We start from the raw sequence: 5,898 nt of genomic DNA, 5'->3' as shown, positions 1-5,898 counted from the left end.
CCCTCCAACCCCCACAGACTTGCCTGAATCCAGCTGTCAGGGCTGGTCCCACCACCCTACCTGCCTAGCTGTATGCCGGCCGTGTGTGCGCCTGCAGATGCATGTGGTGCCCCCTGCCTCCAATCGCCCCAAGCTGCCAGCCTGCAAGGGGAAACCTGTGGTTTCTTCCTTTGAAAAGGAAAATCCACATTTTTTCACAGCAAACAAAATTTGGATCCCTGATAAACGCGCATGCCATTAGGGCAAGCTGGGAAATGCAGTTCTAGTAGCAAAATCCTGGACACTTATTCCTATTTAAAAAAAACTGCCTGGATGGAGATTGGAGGACCCAAGAAGAGGACATGTCTGGGAAAACCTGGTATGGTAACCCTCCTTTATAAATATGTGGAGTACTTATAAACATGTGGAGAAGGGGATGGTTGAGGGAATATGCTTTCAGGCAAAGAAAATAAGGATAGCAAAGAAGTTTGGGTTAAAGTAAAAAGTAAGTATCTGATGCAATAGCTGAGGTCTCTTTGCACTGCCAGTTCTTGAAGAAAGGAGTTATTAGGAATGTGTGCATGGCTTACAAGGATGGGTAGTGTTATCCTCTCAGGCTGCATGGGAGAGGAAGAAATGTATCTTTAGTGAAAGAGGCATGGGTTAAAAATATTGGAATAATATGTTTAGAAATAGCCATTGATGTTATTTCTTAGATGAAGAATAATACGTACAGATCTTTAACACACTCTTCAAAAACTGCAGACCCCAGTGGCAGCAGGATTTATGTGGCAGGGAAAAGCATTGTGCTTCAATGAGCAAATAGTATGGAAAGAGAGAGAGAATCTGATTTCTGCTCACTGTGTCCGATGCAGGGAGCATTTGTCTCCCCAAGTGTATTTCTTGATGGCTGATTTAGTAATTTTGCTACCAGTTTAAATTCACTGCCACTGGTGCTGGTAGGCATTTGACATTCTGGGCTGCTCGTTTGGCAGATAAGCTAGTGGAATTAGAACCAGAAGAAAGTATCAGAAGCAGGTTTACTATGTACATTTTTACTTTTGTATGGCTGATTGCACAGCGAAAATGAAGGCTGAAATTTTTTTAATGGCTCTCTCTAGCTGAAATTTTTGCTACAGTTGGCTTAATAACACAGAGCAGCCATTCTTCTGTAAAAGCCTGTGGTTAGAGGCATGCTTTTAAAGCGAGGAAAGGCATTCCCTGCAACCACAGTCTCCATTATGAATATTTGCTGACATTCACACAAAAGAAGGCTTGTTAGTGAAAAAGTTTGTGATGGGATGGTAAATTTTCATAAGATTATCAGCCAGGGTGTGTCGGAAATAAGAGGCATAATAAGCAGAGTTTGTACTCTGGGCAAACCCTGTGGGAGAGCAAGGGGAAATAGGGAGGCTGAAAGGAATCCAGTGAGTGCCAAAGAGGCAGGGGTTGGACCCAGGAGTCTTACCTATGCTGGGGACTTGGGCACAGTTCCCAGCTGCTGCCACTGCCTCCACCACCATCGCACTGCAGCATGGTTTGCTTACCTTGGCTGTTGCTGTCACAGCAGCAGTACTGTGCCTGTGCTGCGCACTTGGATGCTGCTGCAAGAGCAATGCTGGGCAGTTGCTTTTGCTGCCGAAGCAAGGCATGTATGGGGGTGGGGGTGATTTTGGCACTCTGCTCATCCACCTGTAGTCACACTGTTGGCTTGAAATTTGATTTCTCGGGCAGTTTTCCCAGCTGGAACACTGCAAGTGATTTTTGCATGTAGCTCTTGCTCCGATTGTCATATAGCCTGAAGCCACATATGAGAGAATGTGGTTTTGTAAAATTATATTCAGCATGATTATGTTCATGCATACTTACAGGATGGCATCTGCATGTAATTTGTGGGCTTTTTGTTTTCCCCATATCTTGCTCAGCAGACATACATTATGCAGGGCTACTGTAACATATGCAGTAGAGGCTCTCAGCATATGTTCATGATGTTACAAAGCCTTGAGAGAGAAAATATTTCAAAGGGGACAGTCTGCCAAAGGCAGCATGTCTGATTGACCTGAATGCTACACTTCCCTGCATGGGCTATGCTGCTTATGAATAAACAAATCAACTGTCATAACATCAAGAACTTTTGATAATTAATGCAATTGCTACTCGGTTAAAAACTGAGTGACACTGTTTGTAAACAAAGCAAGTGCAAGGGGAATACTTGTAATATCTGTACTTGTGACTTTTAAATTCATGATGTCACATGATTAATTTTCTTTATTCCTTTTCTATTTGTTCTCAATGACTGAAATCTACAAGTGAAAGCTGTCTTTGTCTAAATCCATGGCAAAAGTCCCTTTGACTTGGACAAGGACAGGATTTCACCTTGTATGTCTAGATTCTTATGATGCAGCTACTGTAGTAGCAATGCCTCTTGAGATGCATTACTAAACATGGAGAAAATTATCTCCTATGCACCGTTCTTTTATTATATATGAATATATGACAAACTATTTCAATGTCTGTATAAACCTTTGAAAGCATCTAAGATTAAATTCACTGCTGTTAACCTCTACTGAAGTTAATGAGATGTCTCATACTTAAAATAGCAGCAAATGTGGCCCCTGTTCTTTGGGATTTAATGATATTTTGGTCCCCCTGTATTAAACACTGGAAAAAGCCTAGATTAGTTGAGATGTATTTTTCCTCAAGTTCATCAAAGACTGAGGCTAGTATTAGTAGAAGGAAATTCTTTCAGCTTTGTTGAAAAATGTAATGAGGAATGAATAGATAAAAATGCTGCAACAAACTGGGCAAGGAATTAGTTTATGAAAACAAAGGGTTAAAAGGCATAATGACCACACCAGTGAAACTCTGGGGAAGAGCTTCTTTCAAATGGACTTTATGTTCCTGATAACTGTGGTGACTGATGGTGGAGAGCTTTCTCATTGGGATTATTAATAAAACATTGGCATATAGGTAAAGTGCACACCACCTTTAGGTGCTCACTAATGTGGCCAGCCTAAAAGGTATTCCTTATGTATGTTTCAGTTGTCCTTCAATACTTGTTTACAATGCACGTCTAAGACTGTCTTCATCACCTGAAAATGCTTATCTATATTCCAGGGAACTAGGGTAAGGTCATCTTGGAAGATCAGAAATTAAATCTTGGGCATCTAGGGCAAGAGCAACACAATACATTAAAAAGAAGTTGGAAGCTTGTGATACTCTAGCAAGTAAATCTACTTGTAGAGAAGCTTAAGTTATTATAAGGACGAAGTAGTTAAGGAGTAATAAAAATGAAGCCATAAAATATTAGCTATTATTCATAGTTATAGGGCAAGTTAGAATTGGTGACATTTGGGGGCAGATCCAGTGGGCCAGCCACACTCCCACCTCCCCCGTTTCTGACCGTGCAGCAGGAGCAGCAGTCAGGGACTTCTAACTTCCTGAAGAGGGCAAGAATTCCCGCCTGCTTCCTCTGCCTGCTCAGAGGCATGTCCTCTCCCCTTCTCCCTTGCCTACCATTGCTGCTGTCCTTGATGTCCAGGAGCAAGGGGAGCTCCTATCCTGCTCCAGCTGGACTGTGTGGAGGCTGGCTTGAGTGCAAGGTGGTAGCAGGGACAGGCAGTTTCCCCCCCTCCTACCACAAGGTGTTCTGCAGCAGCTTAGGAGCAGGCACAGGGAGGAGGAAACTGCCCATTCACTCCTACTGTCCTAGGCTGAGCCCAACCCCTGTGCAGTCTGGCTAGAGCTCCGTTTGCCCCTTAGAGAGTAGGGACAGTGGCAGCAGCAGAGGGGAAGATGAAGGAAAGGACCTCTGAGCAAGAAGGGGAAGGGAGGGGGGAAATCCTTACCTGTGTTTGCAACTTTTGAACAGGGTGGAAGGGTGAAAAGAATTTAAAACAGCCCCTTGCATCATTCCAACCAATGTGAGCAGTTTATTGATTAATTGACAAAGCAGAATAGTGCAAGATTAGTGGTAAGAATAAGTGTAATCTTACAGGACAGGTCTTGATTGCTGCAAAGCAAAGCTGGCCAGGCTTACAGTCTTCACAGCAAGGGGTTCCTCCAGCTAGTCCTGCAGGCAGGAAAACAGTAGAATAGCAGGCATCATGTAGAAGTTCCCCCCCAGCCTGTAATCTTAATATTTAATAACATAATCTTAATATTTTAATAAATGATCCCTGATTGGTTTTATTTAGGTTTCTTTGTTTCACTGAAATTTCAAGAATCGGCTTAAACTAGATGTTTTTTATGGGCCAAGAAGGTGCCCATTATTTAAAATTCGTATCTTTGAGAAAGTAACAGGGCAACAGGGGTGGGCTTCCTATCTCCTTTCTTCCATGGTAGAATGCTGTTCTAGCCCTGGCTAACAAGGCTGCCTTGTTCTTTCTGACTGTGTCCAATTAGACAGATGGACGGTTTTCTCTGTTTGGTGACCAAGCCACAGCATCTGCAAATGCTCACACTTATACATTGTTCAAAGACAGGCTTCAGGCCTGCTGTCACCCCTCAGCTGTAGGCGCCTTGAAAATGGCCAAGTCTGGCATCAGCGTACCCTTGGCTCATATCAGAGAGGGCTGTGTATGGCCTACACCTGTTTTGGGGACCTAATGTCCCTGACTGCCCCTGTAGCGTGGTCTGGCCACCCCAGTTGGAAAGGTGGAGAGGAGACGGGAGGCAGTGTGTGCAGCCACCTCTATGGTGCTTGTTGCTGCTGCTGTAACCCCTTTTGCAAAATCTTGGTCTGCTTTTGATGTCACTGAATGTCTGATTTTGGTTTGCAGGTATATCTGTTGTATCGAAGCTAGACTTTGGGTGCACAGCAGACTTAAGTTTTGTGTTCATGTGGAGTGATTTGTGTACATGCAAAGCTGTACATTGTTGCTTGGGCCTGTTTGAAAACCTGTTTCTCAATCCTAAAATATGAAGGTGCTTGCTTGTTTAAAATGTTTAGTAGTCATATTTTACCTAGGATGTTTTAACATCCAGAAGAAGTTATTTTACAGTGTGCATTAGCCAGGCTGCTCTGAGGCTCATATTGACCAGCTGAAGCATGTTAAAGCAAACATTGCTCTGTCTCCACCAAGATTTTAAGATGTGTTGGCTAACATTTTAAAAAGTACTTTTTATCCTACTGCTACTGAGAAGTAGCATTGCAGTGTCATAAAAATAACAGCTCCCATTGCAAAACAATCCCACTTTCTGAATGGAGATACTAAAATGACAGGCATTTCTGAAAGGTCATTTTCTAATACATCATTAATTAGGATGTATATGTTCCAGGGAACTACCATAAATCTCTGGAATTTTAATTTTAAGACAAAATTTGATGAAATGTCAAACATCCATTAGATCAATTGCTCTAGAAATGTCCTTCAATAAAGCATGTTTTCTTTTTCAATCAAACTCACTGTTTTCTTCTTTCTAAATATCTATATATTTGTTCATAGCTCTAGGTCCTAATTGGTTTCAGTTGCATATGGTTTGAACCCAGTTGGTGGCCATTCTGTGTTGGGAAACTTGCAGTCTGGTTTAGTTTTAACTGTGCTAGAGTTATAATTACGTTTTTAAAGCTGTTGTTACAGCAGGCTACAGAGGGCCCCTGTGATGCTGCTGCGACCATAGGGGAAGGAAGGAAAATAGTGGCCTAATGAACTGGTTCAGGAGAAGGTTTAGGAATAGTTGTGCTTTAGAGAATAATATTATTGGAAGAAGTTGCAGCTTTTCAGAAGGACTAAGTACAGACACTCAAAAACCCCAGGGCTGAATCAATTCCCATGATCACCTCTTGGCCAAACTGGCCAGTTGTGGCCTTGGCTCCACCACGATCCACTGGCTGGGAAATTGGCTCCGTGGTCAGACCCAGAGGGTTGTAATCGTGGTGCCCTGTGACCAGTGGGGTCCCTCAAGGCTCTGTCCTTG

At 42.9% G+C, this 5,898-nt stretch overlaps 1 protein-coding gene across 14 annotated transcripts in view; it reads left to right on the top strand.

Annotated features, from left to right (window-relative positions):
- APBB2 (amyloid beta precursor protein binding family B member 2) overlaps positions 1 to 5,898 on the top strand; it is a 373,280-nt gene that overhangs the window by 154,986 nt on the left and 212,396 nt on the right. The window contains exon 1 of one of the 14 annotated variants that reach the window (XM_019552766.1): positions 276 to 358. The exons of the other annotated variants lie outside the window; for them this stretch is intronic. The gene's annotated coding sequence lies outside the window, so the exon portion shown is untranslated. Of the gene's footprint in view, positions 1 to 275; positions 359 to 5,898 lie in introns of those variants that run through there. 14 annotated transcript variants of the gene reach the window in all.

The sequence above is a fragment of the Crocodylus porosus genome, unplaced genomic scaffold, assembly GCF_001723895.1.
Source record: "Crocodylus porosus isolate Cpor-Errol unplaced genomic scaffold, CroPor_comp1, whole genome shotgun sequence".
NCBI classification, from domain to species: Eukaryota; Metazoa; Chordata; order Crocodylia; family Crocodylidae; genus Crocodylus; species Crocodylus porosus.
Note: the sequence above shows the minus strand (reverse complement) of the source record. Positions and strands in the feature narration are given on the sequence as shown.